This window comes from Cynocephalus volans, chromosome 3 (assembly GCF_027409185.1).
Source record: "Cynocephalus volans isolate mCynVol1 chromosome 3, mCynVol1.pri, whole genome shotgun sequence".
NCBI lineage: Eukaryota > Metazoa > Chordata > Mammalia > Dermoptera > Cynocephalidae > Cynocephalus > Cynocephalus volans.
In genome coordinates this window covers 13076971-13102121 of record NC_084462.1, presented here as the reverse complement: position 1 = coordinate 13102121, position 25151 = coordinate 13076971, and the positions used below count along the sequence as shown (strand labels likewise).

General features: G+C 41.0%; 2 pseudogenes; both read left to right on the top strand.

The window, feature by feature from the left end:
- The first annotated feature begins 8669 nt into the window (after nt 1-8669).
- LOC134372440 (ornithine decarboxylase-like) lies at nt 8670-10008 on the top strand (annotated as a pseudogene).
- A 3137-nt stretch (nt 10009-13145) lies between these two features.
- LOC134372439 (vomeronasal type-1 receptor 1-like) lies at nt 13146-22998 on the top strand (annotated as a pseudogene).
- The last annotated feature ends 2153 nt before the right edge of the window (nt 22999-25151 follow it).

Here is a 25151-nt window from a genome sequence, read left to right as displayed (position 1 = left end):
GCAACCAAAATGACTACTCCCCGGGGCGAAGCCGGAAGTTCCGCCCCGACCTACGGAACCACCGTAGAATCGCCCGATCAAGAGCGTTCATTGGCTCAGTGTCTTTGCCCTTGACGCTCGGCGTTATGGGTACTGTAGTTCTCACAAGTCCACCTGTGCCGGCGCTCTTCCAGATAATCACCCAGAACAAAGACAGAGGCCCCGCGTGGGTCTCTGGGAAAAGGCTCCGCCACCTTCACGAACTGTAGAAGGGCTTTGCTTCTTCTTAAAGTGGCCGCAGGCCGAGTTCTACGGAGTCTTGTCTGCAGCTGAGCACCAACTTAGAGACGTTCAGACTCATCAAACTCAGTTGCTCCCAGAAGCCAAAAATATTATTTCAAGTGCTCTCAAATGCTTGAGATACAAATGGACACATCATTCCATAGAGTCAATCAGACAACAACATGCGTCCATCGTACCCTGAAGCAAATGAACCTTATCGTTTTGCTCTTCACGTGCTGTTAGCTGAAGCCTTAGAGTCAGGCTCGGGCGCGTCAATGGGTTCGGTCAGGGACAGCAGAGAAGAGACTCCAGGCCGGGTTGGGCCGCGGTGTCAGGAGTCCTGAAGGCCACAGGGCCGGCCACATAGGCCTACTTCTGCCCTGTGGGCGGGTCTGAGATTGCTCCCGCCGGTGCGCGGGAGAAGGCGCAGGAGATGGTCCCCAGCGAGGTCCGAGGCGCACACGGGTGGCTCGGCTCCCGCACGAGGACGCCTCCGCTGGCGGGGACCGACCGGGGTGACCTCCCGAGTAGCGGATCGGGCCGCGCCTGGGGCTGGAGGCCGGAAATGCCTCCGTGAAATGTCCCGAGTCATCTCTTCAGATTGGGAGCCGCTCCACCACCTCTCAAGTCGAGAACCGGCCCGAGAAAGGGCCGGGTCGGGGCTGCAGCCCCTAGTTGTCGGCCGTGTCCCGGCGGGTTTGTCTGTGCCTGCCGGGGATTGCGTGGAGAAGTGAGGACTTGGCTCAGGGGCGACATATGAGGACTCGGCCCCCGGAGGGCGGGGGATGGTGGCTGGCGCTGGAGTCTGCGTCTGCCTCTGGGCTTAGGAGTGAGGTTTTTCGCCCCAGTGGAGTAGTTGGGGGCCGAGGGAACTCTTCAGGGCGCTCCGCGTCTCCCTTGCCCGAGAGGCCCCCGAAAGGCACAGGAACCTCCGCGGGCGTCCGGGTCCTCTGCCCAGCCCCGCAGCTCCCCGCGCTCCTCCCACCTGGAAAGTCCTCGGTGTAGCTCATGGCGGCACCTCTCGTCACCGCCCGACGCGGGCGGGTGCCCCCTAGATGCCGAGTGTGAAAGTCGGGATTTGACTGCTGAGGTGAAAAGAGGGACATAGGGTTGGGGCCAACCCTGGGGACTCAGCCCCAAGGAGAGTGTCCTAAAAGGCCTCAGCTGAGGGGCCGACGCTCTCCGTATCTCCTGTGGACCCCAACCTTCTCTTCCCTCGCCTGAGCCACTTGCACGGTGGGATCTGGCGTTCTCCGCCATGGTCTCCCAACACCTGACCTTACCACCCTTCACCCAACCTGGCTTGCCCCTTTTTTCTCTGTCCCCTTCTAATGCGACCTCAGATCACGAATGGCTTCTCTGACTTAAAGCACATCCATCCTTGGAGGAAAAGAACTAGTTATGTATACTTGCGATTGCGGAGCAGGGAGAGCCCTTGTGGACCCGCCAGTATGGGACGACCGGAGAACACATGACCCTCCAGTCCTGGGCCAGAGTCCTTCTGAGCCACACATTCCTATCAAGAATCCGAAATTCATTAGGCCCTAAATATTAACAGATGATGGAAGGAATGATTGAATTATCTGTAGAGAATGGAGTCATATTGTCACCTACTCCCTTAAGTAAGGTCTCCCTGATCAGTGTGGCTTAAACCAATGAAGCAAAATCAAGTTTGGTTCAGCAAAGCAGAAGCTATTCCATGATCAAGGAATGGAGAGGTGCGAGCTCATGTTCTGTAAAGACACACTCTCCCCAAGGGATTTGGCAAAGAGAGTTTTATGGGATGAGGGGCTCAAGGAGGTCCCAGGGCTGTGGTCATGTCACTTGGTTTTGGGGAAAGAGGCAGTGATTTCTGGGAACAGGCTTATGCCCCTTTTCTTCCCTTCTTTGGTCAAGGGTATCCAGACACCTCTTCACCCCCATGGGGAGGATATGTTAGTATGGTAATGTATTATAATGACAGTATAATGAAGAAAGTTTAACTAAAGGTTAATTTTGGAGGTCATCTGGCCGGTTTTGGCTGGTTTCAGCAGATGAATGTTCCCCTCCTTATAGGTCTGTTGCAGCTGGTGGTCTCAAGACTGACTGTGTCTGTCAGTTCCTGCAAGCAAGCATATCTCAAAACAGGAAAGTTACTGCGAGTAAGCATGTTCCAAAAGAGAAAAGTCACAGCTATAGTCACTTGTCAGGACCTCCAGATGAGTACATTTCATAGAGCTATTAGTGGTCCTGTGACAATAGGTCATCACCAAACTAGGAAAAAATTGTTTCCTCATCCAGCAGGCCAAACAAAACTCAAAGAAACGATTATCACTACAAATGAGAACAAAGAGGCTGAATGCTGGGAAACATGAAGACAAAATCATAGAGGTATCCACCAGCCACTGGCCTGGAATAACAAACTGAATCATCCAAACAAGCAAAAGAGAAGAGAGTGAGTAAAAAGAAAAAAAAAGAAGAGCTCACAAGAATCAAAATGGTGCATGTGACCCTGCCTCATGGGAAAGTCTTGGGGAGAAGCTGTTGCTGTGAATGTGTCACACTCGCTGCTTGTACCTGTACAGGGAAAGGACCATGGTGCCCAAACACATAAAGTCAATGGTGAAGAATATTAATACAACTAAAAACTTTATAAATCTATCTCAATTAAGCAAGGAAAAATATCCATAATTTATTTCCACACTTAAATTTTTGCTGTTCATTGAACCAGTCACTTTGATAGGAACAAAGATATTTACCAACAAATGCAAAATCCGGCAGAGGAAACAACAAAGCCAATGCACTTTGAGGGTCTCATTCTGAGCTCCATCCAGTGAGAGAAATTGGGGAAAAGCTTTATGGCCTGGAAGTCACCAAGGAGACACGTAGTGCTGAGGGAAACCCCTCTGGCCACACTGTGAAAATAGAAGAGAAGTTTACATACAGGAAATAGTTCGGTCCAAAAGCTGCCATTGCCTGAGGTATCCTTCTGGGGAAAAGCACAAAGGAACTGGCTAAGACTGGTTTATTCAGAATCATGTCTGTGGGTCTCACCTTGTGTCCTATAAGCAAAGTGAAGTTATTAAAGACAAAGGAGGAAGGAGTTTCCAAAGATTCCCACTCCCATCTGAGTGAGGAAGATAATCCCCATTTGGAACTTGGCAGGAGCCATCACATCAATATGTACAAGATTGATTTTAATTGGACCCAGAGGAGTGGATAAACAAAAATAAGTTACCATCCCCAGTAAACTAAACCTAACACTTATTTTTCCAGTGCTAAATTTAACACGTATTTTTTGTTTAAATGGGCCTTAAGGATGGTGGCTTATGAATATGAAGACTATTCATGAAATTTCCATTTGGAAACAGTTTAAATGTTTACCTACAAGAACAGAATCAGATGAATTCATTATGGCCCATCTACACAACGTAGTTTTCCACACCTGTAAATTGAGTGAAGAAGATCTCCACACTCTGATCTGCAGTTACCAATTGGATGCTTTCTGAAATGAAAAGCCAGTGAGTAATAGGAGGAAAACATTAAATGAAAAATTAAAGAATGGTATGTAAGTCACAGGATTCTTGAGAGGTTTCCATTCAAGATGGCAGAATAGACAGTCCCCAGTCACTCTCTCTCACAAATCAACCAATTTACAACTATTAAAAAGCAATGACCAAGCTAGGGCCACTAGAGCTCAGGGGAAAAGGAGGAGAGACCTACAGAGTGCATGAAGGTGGGAGAAGCCATGATGACAGAAAGAAAGGATTGCTCCCACCATTTTGAGCCCCGGCCACTTTAAGCCTGTAGCTGGTGAGCACACGGAGCAAGAGCTGGCAAAAGCTGCAGCTGTGCCCTTTGTATGAAGTTGCTTGGAGGCTGCATGGGAGAAGAGAGCCTTGGTGTTCCCCAAGCCAGCAAGGTCACTAACACAGTTCGTGGACCTACATAGGAGCAAGGAGCCACAGACAACTGAAAAAAGTAGCCACTCAGTGGCTGGTGAGTCATTGCAAGAGACCAGCACATGGCCCATCCCATGGGTAGTGTTTGGAGTGTAGGTGGTGGAGGAGATGGGCCACCAGGGGAACATTGGGACACAACATGGACAGTTGATCTATCACCCTCCAGTCAGCACAGGACCACTCAGTGGAGACTGGTCAGGAATATAGAATCACAGGGGGTGCAGTTTGCTGAAAAGACTCAGGCCCGGACCAGAGTTTCCACACAACCCAGGTATACCAGAACTCATAAGGCCTAGAAGTGCTTACAAAGTCAACAATCAAAACCAGAGCTGCACAAAAAGCCTTTGCCAGAGAATCAGCAGCAGAGCAGCAATTTAGCTCAACTACAGGTCTCAAGTGCTGGTCTCCACAGGAAGTTCCCCCATTTTAGAAGTAAGCAAAGGGCAGCAAATTAGTTCCAGTGCAGTGTTTAAGTGGTGGGAACAGTGAATAATCTTGCACAGAACTGGAAAAAAACCCAAAATACCCACAGATCAAAGTTTGATATTAACCAGTAAAGGTCTAACATCACCAGCCAGAGGAGGGGGAGAGCTGTGGGCCTGAGCCACGCACCCGATAACAGCACCCAGCCCAGCAAAGACTACCAATTACCTGCTGTGGTTTCCCTGCAAAACAGTCAAAAGCTTAATCTAATAACTTGGAAAAAAATAGAGATACAGAGATAAATTTTACAAAATAATTGCTCTGTAATCTTTTTTAAAATGACTATTCCAAGGATCTCCTGAAATGCTGAGAAACTATTTTATCAAAGGAATCTAAAAAGACATGAAAACTAAATACAATATTTGAATTTGGCTTTGGTCGTACACAAAGAAAAATACTTAAGGGTAATATTGGAATAAATGATGACAACGTATTATGTATTGTTTAAATAATGGCATTGTGCCAATATTGAAATTCCAGATTTTGAGTAATAGTACTCTGATTATATAAGAAAACTTTTGTGCTCTTAGGAATTATGCAATAAAGTATTTACTGGTAAATAGAAAAAACATCCAAATTAGGCTCAAAACAATTGTTCAGGAAGATATATATATATATATGTGATGTATGTGTGTGAAGAAAGAGCAGGAGGGAGAAAAAAATAATAAAGAAAATGGAGCAAAAGAAAAATAATTGTAAAACTTGGGTAAATGTTTATAAAGGTATCTTTTCTATTCTTGCAACTTTCCTGTAAGTTTCTAAAGATACAAACATTAATTGATGTATTTCACCGCTTAGTGAATGTATTAGGGTTCTCCAGAGAGAATCAATAGGATATGTTATGAATACACAGAGAGGATTTATTAGGGGATCTAGCTCACACAATTGTGAAGAGAAGTCCCATGATAGGCCGTCTGCAAACTGGATGCTGGTAGAGTGGCTCAGCCCAAGTCCAAAGGCCTCAAAATCAGGGAAGTTGATGGTGTCCTTAGTGTAAGTCCTGGAACCCAAAAGCTGAACATTGAGCTCTGATGTCCATGGACAGGAGGGAAGAATGTATCCCAGCTCTGGCAGACAGAGCAATTTGCCCTTTTTCTGTTTTTCCTTCTCTCTGATCCCTCAGTGGATTGGATGGTTCCCACCCATACTGAGGGCGGATCTTTCCCACCCAGTCCACTCAGCCTCTCATGCTAATCTCTTCTGGAAACACCCTCATGGACTCACCTAAAGAGATAGCTTTACCAGGTTTCTGAGCAGTCCTGAATCTAATCAAGTTGACACCTAGAATAATCTTCACAGTAAAAAATGAGATATATCATGTAATCAACTCAAAATTTTCAAAATAATTTAATAGAATTTCACCCATTCTTGACATTTTTAAAATAAACTAGAAATACAAGAGATCTTTCTTAAACTTTTAATAAATGTCTACAATAAAAACCTGACAACAAATACCATACATATGACCCATTATTAAAATATTTTACCCAAGTTCAGGGATGAAAGAAGAACTATTGCTGCATGTATTGTCCTTGAACATTAGGCTATGAGGACTATTTGGAGGGATATGACAAAACACAGTATACATATATATGGATTGGAAAGGAAGAAATAAGCCTGTTTCTCCTCACCTCATTAAAGCATTTTCTAAAACTCTCTTTACTTTGAGTCCTATGATGAACATCCTGCTTAATTTTGCAACACACCCTTACTTCTCTGTTTTTATTGCATGTGTATTTGATTTTCTCTTTTCCGTAGAACCACTAGTTTCTGATAATGTGCATGTCACTTAATAACTTGGGTGCATCACTTATAGTCTGTTCCCTCAACCAGAATAGAAACTCCATGGGGGAAAATTAGTTTAGTGTCTTGTGTACTAATATATCTTATGTACCCAGAAAAGTGCCTGATCCACCTAGGTTATAAAATAAATATTTCTTGAAGCACTGAATAAATATGTCACTGTAATATTCCTATTTGAATGACTCTGGCTAGTCTTCCTAACTTTATTTATTTACTGCCATGCCTTTAGTTTCAGTACCCTCAGAGTTCTCAGGAATAAAACGAGTTATATTTTAAAGCCAAAACTATCAAGGAGATAAAAAAAAAAAATCCAGCAGAGCCATGTCCCCAATTTCTTCTCTCACTTATTAGATCTCAGTGTCCTCTACTCCACTTGCACTGGGATTACTGTTTATTTCAAATGTGAGGGCTCACCCATCTGTTTCCGCCACTACTATAGAATATATTTATTTATTTATTTATTTAGTTAGTTAGTTAGTTATTTTGTTGGCAGGGGGGTGGATGTCCACTACAGGGATCAAACACAGGACCTTGGTGTTATTAACACCACACTTTAACTAGGTGAACTAACTAGTCAGCCCCCTGTTGGATATGATTATTACTAATTATTTGTAATAGCTTTCAGTGATTTTTACAATTCACAAATGTTTTTCACAGATAATCTCAATTACCCACGCAGACACTGTCAATGCAACTACAGTGATAATCACTACCCAGCAAGGAGATGAGATCATGGAATTTAAACCTTTATCCCAGGTTCAGATGCCCACTTTCTACACTTGGATAATGTGACCCAGGCACCCCCTCATCCTGACAGCAAACACCAATTGGGTAAGTAGCAATTCTTTTCAGATGAATATCAGATTCTGAGAAGGACTTCATCTCAGAAAATCCAGTAATATAAATGTAAAAATAATTATGTTTTTTGGAATCGGAACATAAAACTATGAACACACACATACACGAGCATATATATTTAAGGAAGTTTTCTAGCAAACTTTTGTCATGTTGACATCTTATTCACCTGCACAGGGGCTGCGTGACATCTCTCTTCTTCTCCCTGTTACATCCTTCTGAAGTTGTTCTCACTCTTCCCTGAGTAAACAGACCTTCTTTCACAGGAAGATGTGCTTCACCCTACAGATGTGAGATGAGCAATGAGACAGAGAAGGGAAGCTCCCAGCTGCCGAGCAGACACCTGGTGTTTGAGTGACAGTTGTGGGTATGGGCTTTGGGTTTTGCTTTGTTTTATTTTGTTTTTTAAGGAAACCATGTTAGGCTAATGGGAGTCTGTAATAATATGTCTCAAATTTCTGTTCTTATTAGAAGAGTGCCATATTTATTTAGGGAACAGAAAGCCTCATTCTATTTTCCATGTGAGAGGGACAGGGGCTTATTTAAGGAAATGTGTGGCTATTATGAGGAAAGAAAGAAAAGAAAGAGAGAGAAAGAAAAGAAAAGAAAGAGAGAAAAAGAAAAGAAAAGAAATGGAGGGAGGGAGGAAGGAAGGAAGGAAGGAAGGAAGGAAGGAAGGAAGGAAGGAAGGAAGGAAGGAAGGAAGGAAGGAAGGAAGGAAGACAAACAGATCAAGAACTTTAAGGTCTCCAGACCTGAGGGAAAGAGGTATTGATTTAGATCAACCCTGTGTGTCCCAAGAAACCCTACAATCAGGAGTAAATTGTGAAACTTCCTTGCCTCGTGAATTTCTGCATGTTTTCAAAAGCCTGAGTAATTAAAACCCAGTACAACTTCAAGATACACAGGCTTCTGTTATGGGCCCAGTTTTAAAACAAACCAAATTCCTGCAGTTCATCTTCTGACCTACCTACCTGTTTGTTGCATTAATTTATTTTAGGATTTGTCTTTCAAATCATTCCTGGTTCTTTCCCATCCCTTCTCTAGTTTACTTCACTGTTCTAGTTCTAGTATATGTATTTATTCCGTAAGTAATTTTTAAATTTCTCTTTCAATCTGCCATGATCTTTTCAAAAGAATAAATTTTACCATAAGGTCAATCCCTGCAGCCACCGCCACCGGCCGCCCCTCAGCCAGCACGTCTAGTGCCACCTCGGGCCAGCGAATCCCGATAAGTGTCTGACGGCCCGGCGGGGACAGCGGGGACGCGTCGGCGGTATCTCCATGGAGACAGCCCGCGACGCTCGGACGCTCTGAGAAAAACATCAAGAAACCAGGAACAACTTTAGTAATGAAGAGTTTGACTGCCACCTCCTCAATGAAGGCTTTACTGCCAAGGACATTCTGGACCAAAAAAGTAAAGGAGTTTCTTCTGATAATGATAAGGATGCCTTCTATGTCGCGGACCTTGGAGACGTTCTAAAGAAACATCTAAGATGATGAAAAGCTCGTCCTGATGTCACTCCGTTCTATGCAGTCAAATGTAATAGTAGCAGAAGCCATAGTCAAAACCCCATCTCCCATCTGGACAGGACTTGACTGTGCTAGCAAGACTGAAATACAATTGGTGCAGGGTCTTGGGGTTCCTCCAGCAAGGATTACCTGTGCAAATCCTTGTAAACAAGTATCTCAAATTAAATACGCTGCCAATAATACAGTCCAGACGATGAGTTTTGATAGTCAAGTGGAGCTGATGAAAGTTGCCAGAGCACATCCAAAGGCAAAGTTGGTTTTGTTCATTGCCACTGATGATTCCAAAGCAGTCCGTTGCCTCAGTGTTACATTTGATGCCACACTCAAAACCAGCAGGCTTCTTTTGGAACAGTCAAAAGAGCTGAATATTGATGTTGCTGGTGTCAGCTTCCACATGGAAAGTGGCTGTACTGATCATGAGACTTTCCTGCAGGCAGTCTCTGATGCCTGCTGTCTTTGCCATGGGAGCCGAGGTTGATTTCAGCATGTATCTACTTGGTACTGGCAGTGGCTTTCTTGGATCTGAGGATGTGAAGTTTAAATTTGAAGAGATCACCAGTGTAATCAACTCAGCATCAAACAAGTGTTTTCCATCAGGCTCTGGAGTGAGAAGCATGGCTGAGCTAGGCAGATATCATGTTGCACCAGCTTTCACACTTGCAGTTATTATCATTCCTAAAAAATTTGTATTAAAGCAACAGACAAGCTCTGATGATGAAGATGAGTCGAGTGAACAAACCTTTATGTATTATGTGAATGATGGAGTATATGGATCATTTTTGTCCTTTCTGATCATTCATATGTAAAGCCCCTTCTGCAAAAGACACCCAAACCAGATAAGTATTATTCATATAGCATACGGGCACCAACATGTGATGGCCTTGAATGAATTGTTGAACACTATGATGGGCCCAAAATGCATGTGGGCATTTGGATGTTCCTTGAAAATATGGGTGCTTACACTGTTGCTGCTGCTTCTACTTTCAGTGGATTCCAGAGGCCAACCATCCACTATGTGATGCCAGGACCAACATGGCAATTCATGTAGCAAATCCAGACCCATGACTTCCTACCCGAGGTAGAGGAGCAGCATGTCAGCACTCTGCCTGTGTCTTGTGCTTGGGAAAGTTGAATGAAATGCCATCTAGCAGCACGTGCTTTTGTTGGTATTAATGTTTAGATACCATTCTTGTAGCTGTTAACTGCAGATTTAGCTTGAATTAAGGGATTTGGGGGGACTATTTAATTTAAAATTACTGCTAGTTCTTGAAATGTCTTCCTTAGTAGGAGTAGGGTCGGCACAGATGCAGGGACATGGAAGTATAGGAGATGGGGTCACAGTTATCTGTGTTCCTATGGAAACTATGTGAATATTTGTTTTATATGGATTTTTATTCACTTTTCAGACATGCTGCTAAAGAGTTCTCCTCAGTGCTGAGCAAGCATTTGTAGCTTGTACAATGGAAGAATGGGCTAAAAGCTTAGCGTGGTGACCTGTTTTAAAAATAAATTACCTCGAAATTAATAAATAAATAAATAATTTTTACGCTGACAGTTTTGAAAATATTCATATATACATCAAGTTAAGATGAATGTGCACTCCCAAATGCCATCCTCACATCCAGAAGTGACCAGTATTTCACTGGGTGAGGATCCTTCCAGATACATTTTTCTTTCATTCATTCACAAACATTGAGAAAGATCTCTCTTAACTCACTTCTGCCTGACCAACTTGCTGACAATTTATCGTCCACCTTCTTTTTTGTGAAACTTGCTAACTTGTGTACATGGAATGTGAGTGGTCATTGCTACTGGGACACTTCTGCCCACCTTGAAGTTCTGTTCCCTCAGATTAAGTAGCATATTCCCCACAACTGCGATGGTTTTTATTTCTCTGTTCATTATTTGTAATTCAATTAAAGAAACTGAAAAATGAGCTGGCCTGTGGCTCACTAGGCAGAGTGGTGCTGATAACACCAAGGCCATGGGTTTGGATCCCTGTATAGGGATGGCCAGTTAGTTCACTTGGGAGAGCGTGGTGCTGACAACACCAAGTCAGGGGTTAAGATCCCCTTACTGGTCATCTTTAAAAAAAAGAAAGAAAGAAAAGAAACTGAAAAATGAGGCAAAAAAAGGATTTTAAAAAGTCTTCTTTCAATTAATTCTAAATTAAATATTTTGTAAAGCACACTGTTAAGTTCTTTATTTACTCAGCCTGAAATCATACAAATATACTCCAAAATTTTTATATAGGAGATTTGTTATTTTTTTATGTTTAGTTTCCACATATTATTTATCTCTCTTTAAAATAAGTGCTGAAAATTTACTTAGGTTTTTGACTAATGCTGCAAGTATTTTTATATCATATTTCAAATGAACTATTTTTTTAAGGTAAACTTACCTTCATTATCACTTTTCCAGTAGTCATGTATCTGTTGGTTCCAGTAGCCACTGATGATGATAACCTAGATCTATGACTAAATTAGAGAATACAAAATCTTGACATTCTACTCCCATTATTATTATACCAGGTTTTAAGGAAACTCTTATATAATAAAGAACCATTAATCATCATCTGTTTTGGTTACCAAAAATATAGTCTGTACAGGAAAGAAGGGAAAAATGATTGGCACTTTTCTATTTTTAAAATCAGTTTTCATACTAATAAGTTGGTTCCCTAACTTCTTCCATAATAAAACATATTTTGCAATAATTGTTAATAATATATAGATTTTTAACATATTTTTTGGGCTTCCAATCTTGGAAGATAATATTCCTTTGATGCTTGATTTGTACCAATATTTTGCAAAAGAGGCCATTTCAAGTTGAATTGTGTTTTCTCTTCAAGTAAGACCAGGGTATCTTGAGAATCCTGGCTTTCTTGTTTGAGAAGTTTTAGGGTCACCTTGAATGTTTCTGACCCCACAGCCAGCAGCATCATTTATCTTCAAGATATTTTTCTGTCTTTTAGTGAGAAATGGTATTTAGATATCACATCATATTTTTGTATTTGAGGTAGTCATAGCTGTGGAGTTTTTTACAGTGTCTAAACTGTTTCGATGAAAAGAAATAGAAAATATATATGGGCTGGCCGATTAGTTCAGTTGGTTGAAGTGTGGCCCTGTAACACCAAGGTTGATGGTTAGGTTCCCCATACCAGCCAGCCTCAAAAAAAAAAAAACATGTGTTTAAAAATTATATACTACATGCACTAATTCTTCCAAAAATTATGTGGTTTTGAGTTTTTATTTAAATTTTTTTTTTGGCATTAGATAAATGTCTTTTTTTTTTTAATTGAACCATATTGATTTCACATATTTGTAAAGAGTTGAATATCAATATATGTATACAATATGTGATGATTAAGTCAGCGTATTTAAATGTTTTATTTCACATAAATACTGTTTTGTTGTATACTGAAAGTTTTGTTTACCAATTATATTAGTAGACTTTTAAATATATTTCATACTATTAATACCAATATAAATTGCAAAATACGAGTATAGACAACAATTTAATATTACTTTTCAGGTATTTTTGCCTTCATATATGCCTTTGTGTTTTAAAATGAGTTGAAATATTTATTATAAGTACACCTAGAACACCATGGTGATAGACAATGAAGCTAATTTTTTCACTTTGAGTGTGATGGATTGTCATACCTAATTTTGATTATTTTTCAAAATTTTGTGAAATGTTTATATTTGAATGTCAAGCTGTAAATCAGATCACTTCATTAAGCCTACATTTCTATTCTGTCCCATCTCTCCCCATGTATTTATATCCTTCTACTTTAATAAAAAAAAAAAAAGAAACATATGATACATGTATTCTGTATCTTGCCTTTCTCATGTAGAAACGTATCATAGAGAAAACTCCTTGTCAGTGCGCAGATCTTCCTCTCTCATCACTGCAGCTGTAGAGAACCCTGTTGTGTGGTTGTGCCATCACCCATCCACTCTGGAGGCTATTTACAATATAGGTCTTCATCAAGTTGCCTTTGCATACATGAACAAAAATGTGCATTTAAAGTGAGAATATATAGAACAGGCTAAGGATTAAAAATTGAAGGACATGGTGATGGTGATACGTTTAATGTCATTTGTTTATTCACTCCTCTGACTTCAGTTAAAACCAGTGCTCTGTAGGTATTGATGTGATGTGTTCTGCTAGCTTGTGTACAGGGATTATGTTCCTCACTTAGACAGGAATTGGCCTGCTGTGAAATTTCTCACTCCTTTGTCTTTTTCACTTCACTTTGCTCACTGGATGTCATTTGAAACTCACAGATTTGATTCTCAACCAACCGGTCTTGGCCAACTTCATGGGTCTTTTCTCCAAAGGTGTACATCAGACAATGGCAGCTTTTGAGTGGAAATATTTCCCGGATGATTCTGGATGTAAATTTGTCTTCTACTTTCACAGGGTGGCCACAGGAGTTTCATTTAGCACTATTTGCATCATCAATTGCTTCCTGGTCATTAAGCTTGACCCCAGTATTTGCAGGTGGATGGAGCTCAAGATTAGATCCCTAAAGTTCATTAGCTTCTGCTGTTTCCTCTGCTGGATCTTGCATCTCTTGATAAATTCATGTGTTTTTATGATAGTCAATGGTCCATCAAACAGAAAAAAATCTCAGTGTGGAAAATAATTATGGATATTGTCCTTGGCATGTGAAAGAGGGTTTTATAAGTTCATTAAATACAGTCATGTATTTTTCTCCTGATGTGAGGAGTCTGGGCTTTATGGTCTGGGGCAGTGGCTCCGTAGTCTCCATCCTGCACAGACACAAGCAGTGAGTCCATCATATTTACAGCAACTGTCTTTCCCCCCTACCTTTCCATGAGGCCAGAGCCACATGCACCATCCTGACCCTCATGAGCTCCTTTGTTATCTTTCATTTAGTCTATGTCACTTTGACCATTTGGATGACTCTGGTTGCAAATCCAGGGCAGTGGATGGTGAATACCTCTGTGCTTGTGGCATTATGTTTCCCAGCATTCAAACCCCTTTGTGATCATCGGTGGCAGCTTTGCATTAGCATGTAGCTTTGCTTTGCCTGCAGGACAAGAAAAACAGTGTTTCCTAATCTAATTGCAGTACTGAGTCATTCTCTTTGTGACATTCAAATAGTCATGTTAATGTTTGTTAATATTTGGAGACCTCTTAGTTGTCAGGAGTGTGTGATACCATTTTAAATAAAGGCAGTAATGCACCTGCCTGCATCAATCTTATAATGGAGCTAAAAATGAACATTGCATACATAAATTAAACAAAGATTCCTTATTTAACTCTTAGCTTCTTCAGTGGAGAAGTTCAGGACATTTAGAAAGAGTGTAATTGGGGAAAAAATTCTGAATTTAAGGCCACATAGGAAGTCTTTCACTTTGAGATTCCTGAAAGGTTTTTTTGTTTGGTTGGTTTTTTGTTTTATAAATTTGCAAAGTATTGTTCAGTTTAGCTTTTTTTTTTAACAGAAAAATCACTTGGAAAGAGCCCATGTGAGAAAGACATGTGCAGCCTAATGGGAGTGAAACGAATCCCATATGTTTGAAGTGTAGCGAAATGGGAGATCAGCAGAACAGGAAGGTGAGGTTTGGTTTTAGGCAATTACTTAGGACAGGCCATAAAATCTGAACTTTTGTTTAAAAAAAAAATGACAAGACAGTGAAGGGAGTCAGTCAGGTGGTGAAAATATCAGTGCTCTTTAGTAGAAATTATTTATTATTTAATTAAAATAATTGTACTTGTTTTTATTAATAATACTATAACTCTTTAGTATTGTAGTTTTAAAGTGCTAAATGTTAGTCTTCAAAGAAAACACATTATCACATCATAAAAACCAACATTATGCATCTATATAATTTCCAAATTATTTTTCTCAGCTATTTACACCTAATTCCACAGAATAAAAGGTGTTTTTTTAAAGATCTGGCTGTTTTTCTCTAGAAAAATTGAGCATGCTCTTCTATACTTTAAAGAGATTTTATTTACTCTTTTATTATCTTAAGTTCCAGCTAGTTTATTCAAATTCTTTATGTTTCTATACAAACATCTATAATTTTAATGTGTATTGAAATTCCAACAGCATTTGTTTAATTAATATCAAAATTAGGATCCATTATATATTACTTAATTCCAGAATTATCACATTTATTTTTATTTACCACTTTTGTTGTTTAATTAATAAATTTACTTATTTATTTAGGTAAAATATACATAGCATAATGTTTGCCATTTTAGGAATTTTTGAACTAATTACATTCACAATGGAAATAATTACATTCACAATGCTGTGTGACCACCACCTCTACCTGCTTCCGAAACTTTTTTTGTCATCCTAAATATAATCTCTGTATCCATTAAGCAGTAATTTCTCTTTATATCTTCCCCAGTTTCTGGTAACCTCTAATACACTCTGTCTCTGAATTTTTTTTAATTGAAACATAATTGATTGTACATATTTGTGCAATACAGCATTGACTATCAATACCTGTGTACAATATGTGATGCTCAAATCAGGATAATTAGTATATTCAACATTATACAATGTAATCATTTTTTGCGGGCATTTACCAATTTCTCACTAATCCACCCTCCTTCCCCTTTTCCACCTCTGGTGGTCTCAGTTCTGCTCTCTACTTTTGAAAGTACAATATATTATTGTGGTGGTTGTATCTTTCTTTCTTTTTGATTTTTTTGTATATTTTCTTGGTTCCCACTTCTGAGTGAGAAAATGCAGTTTTTCTCTTCCTGTGCCTGGCTTATTTCACTTAACATAATTTTCTCTAAGTTTATCATGTTGCTATGAATGGCAGAACTTCATTCTTTTTTATAGCAGAGTAGAATTCTATTGTGTAGATGTACCACATTTTTCTTATCCAGCTGTCCATCGATGGACATTTAGGTTGGTTCCATATCTTGGGTATTGTAAACATAGCTTCAATAAACATGGGAGTGTGGGTATCCCTTCAACATGATAATTTCCATTTCTTTGGGTATACACCCAGCAGTGGGATTGTTGGATTGTATGGCGGTTCTATCTGTAGTTGTTTGAGAAGACGCCATACTATTTTCCATAATGGCTGCACTAATTTACAGTCCCACCAACAGTGTAGAAGAGTTCCCCTTTCTTCACATCTCACCAGCATTTGTTATTCTCTGTCTTTTTGTTAATAGGCGATATCTGGTGTCAGGTGATATCTCAGTGTGGTTTTGATTTTCATTTTCCTGTTGCTCAGTGATGTGGAGCATTTTTTTCATGTGTCTGATGGCCATTTGTATATCTTCCTCTGAAAAATGTCTACTCAGCACCTTTGCCCATTTTTTAATCTGGTTACTTGTTTTTTCTACTAAGCTGTTTAAGTTCTTTGTATATTCTGGATATAAATTCCTTGCTGGATGCATAGTTTGCAAATATTTTCTCCTATTCCGTAGTATGTCTTTTCACTCTATTAATAGTTTCTTTTGCTGTGCAGAATATTTTTACTTTGAATAGTCCCATTTGTTTATTTTTCTTCTGTTGCTTGTGCTTTTAGGGTCTTATCCATGAGGTCTTTTCCCAGTCCTATGTCCTGAAGTGTTTCCTGTATGTTTTCTTTTAGGAGTTTTATAGTTTCAGATCTTCTATTTAAGTCTTTAATCAATTTTGAGTTGGTTTTGATATATGACAAGAGGTACAGGTCTGGTTTCATTCTTCTGCATATAGATGTCCAGTTTTCCCAATGCCATTTATTGAAGAGGTAGTCTTTTCCCCATTGTATGTTCTTGTTGCCTTTATCAAACATCAGTTGGCTGTAAGTATGTGGGTTGATTTCTGGGTTCTCTATTCTGTTCCATTGGTCTGAGTGTTTATTTTTATGCCAGTACCATGTTGTTTTGGTTACTATAGCTTTGTAGTCAGGGAGTTTAATGCCTCCACCTTTATTAATTAATTAATTTATTTATTTATTTATTTATTAAGTAAGTAAGTAATTTATTTGTCTGCTCAGGATTTCATTGGCTATTAGGGATCTTTTGTTGTTCCATATGAATGATAAGATTGTTTTTTCTATATCTGTCAAGAATATCATCTGTATTTTGATGGGGATTGCATTGAATCTGTGGATTGCTTTGGGTAGTATGGACATTTTCACATTGTTAATTCTTCCAATCCAAGAGCATGGACTGTTTTTCTATCTTTTTGTGTCCTCTTCATTTTAGCAGTATTTTATTTTGAGGGTGACTATTGTAAATGGGCTTGATTCTTGGTTTCTTTTTCTGCCAGTTTGTTATTGGAGTATAAAGACACTACTGATTTTTGCTTGTTGATTTTGTATCCTGCAACTTTCTGAAATTGTTTCTTAGCTCTAAGAGTTTTGTTTATTGTAGAGTCTTTAGGTTTTTCTACATAAAGGATCATGTCATCTGCATACAGAGACTGTTTGACTTCATCTTTTCCAGTTTGGATGCCCTTTATTTCTTTCTCTTGCCTGATTGCTTTGTCTAGTACTTCCAATACCATGTTAAACAGGAGTGGTGAGAGTGGTCATCCTTGTCTTGTTCCTGTTCTTATGGGATTTTCCCCACTGAGGATAATATTGGTGGCGGGTTCATTGTATATGGCTTTTACTGTGTTGAAATACTCTCCTTCTATACCTAATTGGCTGACAGTCTTTATAATGAAGAGATGTTGATTTTGTCAAGAGCTTTTTCCACATCTATTGAGATGATCATATGGTTTTCATCTTTGGTTTTTTGATGTGGTATGTCACATTTGTTGACTTGCATATGTTGAACCATCAAATGAATCCCATTTGATCATGGTGTATAATTTTTTTTATGTGTTGTTGTATTCTGATTGCTAATAATTTGTTGATGATTTTGTACCTATGTTCCTCAGATATTGGCCTGTAATTTTCTTTTTTTGTTGTTGTATCTTTGTCTGGTTTTGATATCAGGATGATGTTGACGTTATAGAATGAATTTGGGAGAATGCTTCTGTTTTAACTTTTTGGAATAGTTTGAAGAGAACAGGAATTAATTCCTCTTTAAAAGTTTGGTAGAATTCAGCAGTTAAGGCATCCAGTCATGGGCTTTTCTTTGTTGGTGGGCTGCTGTTCACTGCTTCAATCTCATTGCTCATTATTGATCTGCTCAGGTTTTCTATTCTTGGTTCAGTCTTGGTAGCTTGTATATGTCCAGAAATTTATCCATTTTTTCCAGGTTTTCAAATTTGTTGGTGTATAGTTGTTCATAATAGTCTTTAATGGTTCTTTTTTGTGTGTGACATAGGTTGTAATATCTCCTCTTTCATTTCTGATTTTTGTTATTTGAGTCCTCTCATCTCTTCTAGTTACCCTAGCTAATAGTTTGTCTATTTTGTTAATCTTCTCAAAAAAACTCAACTTTTTGTTTCATTGACCTTTTGTATCTGCTTTATCTCTATTTATTTAATTCTGCTAGCATCTTAATTGATATTTCCTGAATACTAAATTTGGGATTGGATTGTTCTTGTTTGTATAGTTCTTTTAGGAATGGCATTAGGTTGTGTATTTGAAATCTTTCCATTCATTTGATGTAAGTGTTTATTGCAATAAACTCCTCTCTTAGTACTGCTTTTGCTATATTTCACAAGTTTTTATGTGATGTGCCTTTATTTTCATTAGTTTCAATAAGTTTTTTGATTTATTGTTTAATTTCTTCTTGGACCCATCCCATAGGTCATTGAAGAGCATGTTTAATTTCCATGTGTTTTATAGTTTCCAGAGTTTTGCTTGTTATTGACTCTTAATTTTTTGTCTGTTGTGGTGTGAAAAGATACTTAAATGACTTCAATTTTTAAAAAATTTGTTGGGACTTGATTTGTGACTTAACATATGGTCTATACTGGACAATGATTCATTTGCTGTTGAAAAGAATGGATGGTTTTCCTCATTTCATTGTGTTGTCTATTTGAGTCTTTTTGTATCTTATGGAGCTTCCTTAAGATTGTTGTTCAGAATTCCTTTTCAGTTGTTTCAAAGGTTTCCTGCTGTTTTGGGTCTATTACTAGAAAATTTTTGTATTCCTCTGGTGGTGTCATATTTTCTTTTTCTTTTTTTTTTTTTTTTTTTTTTTGTATTTTTGGTATCCCTACGTTGATGCTTGGTCACCTGGTGGAGCAGTTGCTTCTTTTAATGTTCTGCAATGGTTTCTGAGGAGAGAGACTCCCTCCCATAGATGTGTTTTATATTGACTAATATAGGGTGGGGTAGGATGCTTTAGTTTTGGTTCTGGATAAATGCAATAGTGTAGTCTTTGTGTGGTTACTTCAACCATATTCAACATTGGAGTTGTCTGTGAATGCTTCCATGGCCTAGGTACTGGGGCACTCAGTGTTCCTTGCTGAAGTGAGTGACACTGTGTTGGATCATCAAGGACATAGGCAAAATCCCAAGTTCTTTGGAGAAGCATCCAGGTGCCCTGTTGCTCCTTGGCTCAGGTGAGTGATACTGGGTGGACTTGCTGGTTACCCCGGCTATTGGCCCCATGATTCTGATAGGTGCACTGCAGTTTACTTTGAAGCTCTTTAGCTTGAATGAATGACCCTGGGAAGGATTTGTCTTTCCTCTTTCTGGCTTCTTCTGGGTCCTTGCTTCTCTGCTTTTCCTCTTTCCTCCTGCGTGGTTAAATGTAGGATCTGGGTAAGGTAGAGCTGGCCATGCCCAGGCTGGTTGTCATCAGGGATCAGGATGGACTCCTGTGTGAGGACAAGGGTGGCAGCATTGGCAGTGCTCTGGGGGCAGGCAGAACTGACAGCATTGGCCACAAGGTTGTGCTTTCCTCTGCTGGGATGCCAAGGGCAGAGCTGTCGAGCAGCTTCTCAGAAGTGGGTGAGCCCACTAGGTGTTTCTGCAGTAAAGAGTTCCATCTAGACAGTTCTTGTGTAGTAGATGAGTTTTCTAAGCAGGCCTCCAGTGGAGTGACTCATCCAACTGCTTTTGGGTGATGGGTGGTGCTGCTAGGCAGGCCTCCAGTCAAGTGACCTGACCAGCTGCTTCTGGAGATGGGCAGGGCCACTAGGCAGTCCTGCAGTGAAGAGGCCAGTGCAGCCACTTCTGGGACTATGGGCAAAGCTGCTAGGCAGGACTGTTCAGAACAGAACTGCCTGGATGCTTCTCTAGGAGGGAAGGATACATTTTATTTCTACTGATCCAAGGGCATGTTTGTTAGGTTAGAGAACTGTGAGCTGTTTCTCTAGCTTGAGGGCTCAGATGCTCACAATTCAATCGGTTGGCAGGGCTTGGGGGAGGAATGCGGACTGGTCTGCCTGAGAGGGGTCTGCCTGTTTGATCTCTGGCTGGGGATGTGGAGATCTGTCAGTTCAGCAGGACTAGCGTTGGCTTCCCAGACTGCAGACCAGAGTCACAGCTGCTGTGAGCCCAGGCTACACACCACTGGAGTCAGGGCATTATAGCCTCTCCTGTGAATGTGCTGGGTTGAGGGCAGGGCCTTAAGGCTGGGAAAGTGCCTTGGCTACTGGCTGCAGGGAAGGGCGTGCTCCTATAAAAACTCTGGTTTCAAGGTGGCACCATCCTGCATCAGGTTGGATCCCCAAGGTGGTGAGTGTGGAGTACACCATTTGTGCTAGGGTTCTGGAGTGATGCAGTATGCGTTTTCTAGGGCACTCGCCATACCTGGCTCCAGGCTCGTCCTGCCAAAGGATCTACAGCCCTTTGTGGTGAGGATGGAGATTGGTGTGGATCCTATGCCTACCTTTTAGCTGCAAGGGAAAATTCTTTCTGCACTGATCCCAGCATTAGAGACTTGGCAGTTGAGGCTAAATGCCTCTCTCTCCTTTCTGTGCTACCATCCTGGGTTTTAGTGCTCTATGGTGATTTCACCAGTCTCCTGCTGCACTACCACACTCTCGCACTGATGCTCCTGACGATATTTAGCTATCTGTTAGTTGTTCTGGTCCTTTTCTTTGGGAGGAATGTGCCCTAGGCACCTCTAGTCTCCAATCTTGCCTTAAGTTCCTGTTTGCTCTTTCTTATGTGTGTTTCTCACTACACAATTATTTTGATATTCATCAACATTGCTTATGTGAATTGTTTATTATTTTTATTGCTGAGTAGTAGTTTATTCTATGGATATGACACTGTTTATCAATCCATTCATCTGTAATGGTCAGTTGTTTTGTTTCCAGTTTTCTGCTCTTACTGAAATAGAGCTCCCTACACCCTCATAACATATGCTATCTGCTTCTGTAGAATTGCTTGCTTAACCTAAGTAACACCATTTTATCCCCTGTCTGACCTGCAGACTACCCCCCTTCTGTGTGAGAAACCATTGACCTTCTCATAGAAACAAAAACTGTTGCATAGAAACAGGAGCCATACACAATGAAAATTTGTATGCTTGATTGTTCTAACAGCTCATTCTTGGCCTCTGTGACCTAGCTACCTAGCTTGCTTTGTGCACCTGGACAAACCCGTATGCCAACAAGATGTGGTTTTTGCCTTTAAAAACCCCACAAGACTGAGGCCTGGGGCCGTTCTCCCTTGGTTGCTCCTTGAGAGATGGTTGCTGGCCAGCTAGAGTGAATAAACGGCCCTTTTTGGCACAAGTGGTATGTAAGTGCATTCTTGCAGGAGGGTGCCTCACAACATTTTGGAGGGCCCAGCGAGATTCTTTCTCGTGAGTATATCCCTCCCTGCACTTATCTCCTAGAAGATAGAGAAAGTGTTCCTCTTCTCCCTGGAGGCAGACGGACCACTTTACTCTCTCCCCAGGCAGGTGAGATCTCACTAAGGGACGGTGCACCAACGGTTGGACTTAGTGGGAGGCTGGACACAGCATTAACTCCCCTAATCCTTGGGCCCCCGAGACATTGCTGGGCCCATTGGTAATTTGGATTTGAGACTGGCAAGTCAGTAGAAATTGTGTTTCCATGTTTCTTGTTCATCTTTGTTATTGTGATTGTTGTGTCTGTGGATACCTTAGAGTAATGGATCCGGTTGTGTGTTGTTGTGTTCCTAGTCTTTGCTGTCCTACCTGTTATTTGTTTGTTTCTGTGTGTCTGTCATCATTGTTCCTTGTAACCAAATGGGGAGCTCCATCTCGGCCGATTCACATGGCAGGCCCACTCGAGTGCAGGATTTCTAACTTCAAGTATTTCCAAAAAGTCCCAAGGTGAATGGAACACCATCTGCACTTTTAACTAAGCCTTCTCTTCCAGCTTCTCCGGAGAAGTCTGCAGCCCCCACAGTTCCTCCCATCCTTCCCGACACCTCTAAGACCCTGATCTTTCTCCTCTCCCTGCCATTCCTCCAAACCCCCCTCTCACTCCAACAGGCTCCCTTGCCTCCCGGAACTCCTCAAGACCAGGCTCCTTTCATGGTTTATAACTGGAAAAATCAAAATCCTTCTTTCTCAGAAAACCTCAGGACCTCATCTCCCTCCTGGACTGTTTTCTTCACTCACCAGCCTACATGGGATGATTGTCAGCAGCTCCTGCAGACTCTCTTCACATCAGAAGAACACAAGTGGATCCAGATGGAAGCCCTGAAAACTTACCAATCACAATGGCTGACCCTCTGATGACCCCGTTTGCCTCAAACACGTGTTCCCCTCTAACAGACCCGGGTGGGACCCAAACACGGACCAAGGTAAGGGGGCTCTCGACCTGTATCACCAGACTCTCCTTAGGGGACTCCACACAGCAGCCTGGAAGCCCACTAACCTGTCAAAAGTAAGTGAAACTATTCAGGGACCAAACAAAACCCCCACCACTTTCCTGGAATGCCTTGTGGAGGCTTACAGGACCTACACTCCTGTGGACCAAGGGACCCCAGAAAACCAGCGGGTGATAAATATTGCCTTTGTCACCCAGTCAGCCCCAGACATTAGGAGAAAGCTCCAAAGACAGGAAGGATTTAAAGGAATATTATTCTCTGAGCTGGTTGAAATTGCCCAGAGGGTCTTTAATGACAGAGATCGTCCAGAAGAGAAACAAACCAAAAAGCTAGATCTCAAGGATGCCTTCTCCAGCCTCCCACTGGCCGAAGTAAGCCAACCTCTCTTTGCCTTTGAATGGACCGATCCTGGGGGGAGGATACTCTGGACAATTAACTTGAACTCACCTCCCCTAAGGATTTAAAAGTCTACAGCTGTATTTGATGAAGCCCTTCACCCTGTTTGTTGCTGAGATGTGAGGCATTGCCAAGGGGGTGCTCACCTAAGCCCTGGGATCAAGGAAGAGGCCTATCACCTACCTCCCCAAGAGGTTGAACAGTGTAGCTGTAGGATGGCCAACCTGTCTCCGAGCTATAACAGCAACTGCTTTACTAGTTAAAAAGGCCAACAAGACATATGCTTAGTGGCCCCCCACTTCGTGCAGACTATCTTACAAAGTGCACCTGAATGTTGGCTCACCAACTTCCACTTCACCCAGTATCAGGCTTTACTTCTAGATCAGCACCAAATAAAATACCTAAAAACCATGGCTCTAAATTCGGCTACCCTTCTCCCGAATGATGACCCAACTGAGCCTGTCCATGACTGCCTCGACAAGACTCTCCAAGGCCCAAGGCCTCTGGCGAGACATGACTGATGTGCCCTGGACAGAGCCTAAGGAAATGCTGTTCACTGATGGAAGCAGTTTCATCTCCAATGGAATAAGGTATGCTGGGACAGCCATGGTAACTTTAGATCAGGTCATTTGGGCTCAAGCCTTAAGCCAAAGAACATCTATCTGCTCAAAAGGCTGAACTCATAGCCCTAACACAGGCTTTAAAGCATGGAAAAGATAAAACTGTTAACATATATACTGACAACAGATATGCTTTTGCAACTGCCCTTGTTCATGGGGCCTTATACAAACAGAGAGGACTATTAACATAAATAAATAAATAATAAAGCAAAAATACTAGCTCTCCTTGAGGCCATATGGTATCCAAAAAGGGTGGCCATCACACATTGTCCAGGATACCAAAAAGATAACTTGTTTGAGACCCAAGGCAATGCTCCTACAGATTTGACTGCCAAAGAGGCCACATTAAAACCAGTGGGGCCATTTGACTCTTTAATAGTCGTTCCAGCACTTCAATTGCTGCCAACCCCCCATTATACTAAAGAAGTAAAACATGCTAAGATCTTAAAAGCCTCCAACAATGCCATGAATTAGAAAATTCTGCCAGACCACAGGATTTATTTGCCACAGGCTCTGGGCAGATTGCTGATTAAACAGATACATCAAGGAACACACCTTGGATCCACAAAATCAACTGAACTTTTACCAGATATGAAATTTGTTCACAAGTAAATCCAGGGCCAAAAATCAAGGCTGCCCATTGGAACCAGAACGCAAGGAACCAACTGTAGCGAACACTGAGAAATTGACTTTACCAAGGTAAAACCTGGACAATATGGGTATCGCTACCTTTTGGTGTTCATAGACACTTTTTCTAGATGGGTAGAAGCCTTTCCTACCAAAACTGAAACCACTCAGTTAACACTAAAGAAATTGTCACAAAAAATTGTCCCCAGATTTGGCCTACCTGTAACCTTGGGGTCTGGCAATGGACCTGCCTTCATAGCACAAGTATCTCAATTACTAGTAAGTAGCCTAAATATAAATTGGAAATTACATTGTGTCTACAGGCCACAGAGTTCAGGTAGAACATATGAATAGGACATTAACAGAAACTCTAACCAAACTTACTCTACAGTCTGGTGAAAATTGGATGAGTCCCCTTCCTTTTGCTCTCCTCTGAGCACGCTGTACTCCATATGCCTCTGGTCTCACTCCTTTTGAAATTATGTTTGGGTGGCCACCACTGCTTTTACCCAAATTAAACAATGAAGTAATCCAGGATGAGAACATACAATTTATGTTCCCATAGGGCCACATAAAGACCTACTGCCCCAATCTCCTGTCCTCCCTCTGCCCAATAACAAGCCCCCCTCCTAGGTCTTCCTCTAGTCCAGCTAAGATCCCCTATGAACCTACCCCCCTGTCCAAATTCCCATTCCAAAACCCCCTTGTAAATTCTGTTGATGCATTTTACTGCTACTTTAATATGATCGATCCCAATGTTGCTCAAAGTTGCTGGCTGGGTTTAAACCCCAAACCCCCTTATCATGTGGGATTAGCTATATTAATATCTCCACCTCTTAAAGTCATAATTCGTCCATTAGGTACTTAAACCTAACCTATATTAACCAACATCAACTTTGACCTGGGGTTGAACACCTAAACTAACACTAGGTGGCATCCAAGGACAAGGACTTTGCTTGTATTCCCCAAGCTAT